The sequence below is a fragment of the Sinocyclocheilus rhinocerous genome, unplaced genomic scaffold, assembly GCF_001515625.1.
Source record: "Sinocyclocheilus rhinocerous isolate Xijiao unplaced genomic scaffold, SAMN03320098_v1.1 scaffold3787, whole genome shotgun sequence".
In the NCBI taxonomy this organism is placed as follows: Eukaryota; Metazoa; Chordata; class Actinopteri; order Cypriniformes; family Cyprinidae; genus Sinocyclocheilus; species Sinocyclocheilus rhinocerous.
Genome location: NW_015631002.1, coordinates 1 through 2,452, shown reverse-complemented (window position 1 = coordinate 2,452; position 2,452 = coordinate 1).

Sequence of the window (2,452 nt, the reverse complement as noted above, 5' to 3'; positions counted from 1 at the left end):
CGTCCAGAGTTATAACGACTTTGATCTGATCATAAATTCTTTCCGAGTCACAGGGCTCAAGTCCAAGTCAAGTCTCGAGTCCTTGCTTTCAAAGTCTAAGTCGAGTCTCAAGTCTTCTTTAATTATGTCGAGTCGAGTCGCAAGTCATCAAATTTGGGACTCGAGTCCGAGTCGAGTCTCGAGTCAAGTGACTCGAGTTCACACCCCTGGTAGATAGAGATGACCGGAGAGGCAAGGATCCAAATGCAAATCTGTTTAATGAACAAATAAAATAAAACAAACGACTAAGAACACTGAACTTCAAGAAACCAGAGACCATCCAGCCACAGGCCAAAACAACAACTGACAAAGAAGAGAAGAAACACAAGGGCTAAATACACATGAGGCTAACAAGGTAACGAAGGAAACACAAAACACATGTGGAACCAATCAAGAGGAAAAATGAATGTAAAAAAAACTACAAAACTACAACTATGGCACATAAGACAGGAAATGAAACAAAAGTCCAAACAGAACATATAACAGAGCCCCCTACTTAAGGAGTGGATTCCAGATGCTCCTCAACAAACACAAGCATGATTCGAGAGGGAGGTGGAGTGGAGGCGGACCAGGGGGAGGCCCAGATGGAGGGCCAGGCCCTTGAAGTGGAGGTGGGCCTGGAAACCAAGGCAGAGCAGGAGGCCTGGGTGGAGCAGAAGACAAACTACAAACTGACTACAAAAGATGCTGCAGAACAGGAAATAACATAAAAGCCCACACAAGACAATGGGAACACAGGCCCGGGATCATGACAACCATAATCCACAATCTACACGACACATTCAAAAGATTGGGGTCAGTATATTTTTATGAACTTCAGACTATTTAGCAAGGAAGCATTAGATTGTTAAAAAAAAAAAAAAAGACATTTATAATGTTACAAAAGATTTCGGTTTCAAATAAATGCTGTTCTTTTGAACTTTCACGTATCACGTTTCCACACAAATATGAAGCAACTGTTTTCAACATTGATAATAATCAGAAATGTTTCTTGAGCAGCAAATCAGCATATTAGAATGATTTCTGAAGATCATGTGACACTGAAGACTGGAGTAATGATGTGATGTCTCCTCCCTTCAGGCAAACTCGACTGTCTCTCATGTTTCAGACAAACACACTGTATTTGTTTACCTTGTCCTAATGTCTATTGGATCCATGTGAATTTTGTGCACAGTTGTTGTTGTGTATTTCTTTATTATCATCATGTAAACTGTACAAGAACATGCAAGAATTGCAGAACGGTGCAACACATATTATTCAGCACAGATTTTCAGGGAGTTTGTGCTGAAACTCCTGTCAGTTTACTAGTGTTGGGTCCGAGTCCACCTTGTTGAGTCTGGGTCGAGTCCTAGTTTTTAATCGTTTGAGTGGGAGACGTTTATTAATGTCTTTTTATCTAAATCGATATCGTTTGAGTGGGAGACGTTTATTAATGTCTTTTTATCTTAATTTTATTTTGTTACTTATTTTTTACATTACACATGTCGTGGATTCGGCTGTACTCTGAACAATTTATCTGTCAAAAATGTCCGAGTCCGAGACTCTATCTGCTTCATTACTCACCTGCCTTTTACTATTCGCATCAATGTCAATAAATATGCATGTTTTGGGTTTAAACAACCTTCTCATCAAGGAAGTCATGGCCTCCAGCACTTCATATGCTTCACTGTCCTTTCACCAGTTTGCAGAGCCTGTGTTAAGTGAAAATAATCATGTCTTCACTGAAATTTGCACTGGCTACCAATAGCTGCTCACATAAAATTCAAGTATGTCATATATAATAATAGATTTTGTTCGGGAGCTCCCTCTGCTACTCAGGTCGTATTTTTGATGGAAAAAATATATATGATGTATAAAATATGATGTATACTTTGACTACAAATAAACAGAAACGACTGAATAAGTAGGCTATGTGTCCTCTTTCTTTTGTGAAATAATGGTTCATACTAGTGACTTTTAAGTAAAAGTGTTGTATTAATTGCCATGTGTAGCTTGAAGCTGATTGTAGCTATAATTTCTCTGTTACCCATATATGATTATATTTCATTAAGTATTTTATCAAAAGAAATCACATAAGTTCATAAGATTTTTAATTATAGTAATATAGTTTATATGGGGATCAGAGGGATGTGGGTGGGCAAGCCGTGTAATGCCAGAGTAAAGTAACGCCACAACTTACACATCTGTGTTCAGATCAGCTTTTCTCATGACAAAATCAGTGTAATGGCAATATTTCCATCCCCTGAATGTAAGCTTTTCCATATGCCAAGCTTTCCTGATGCACTGGTGACTTCATGTGCCTGTGCGAGTCGTGAAAATTATGAAAATAAATCTAGGAATTATTGGATTGTTGGATTTCAAATCCAAAAGTAATTAGTTAAACTACTAGTTACTGCAAAAAGTAATATTATTA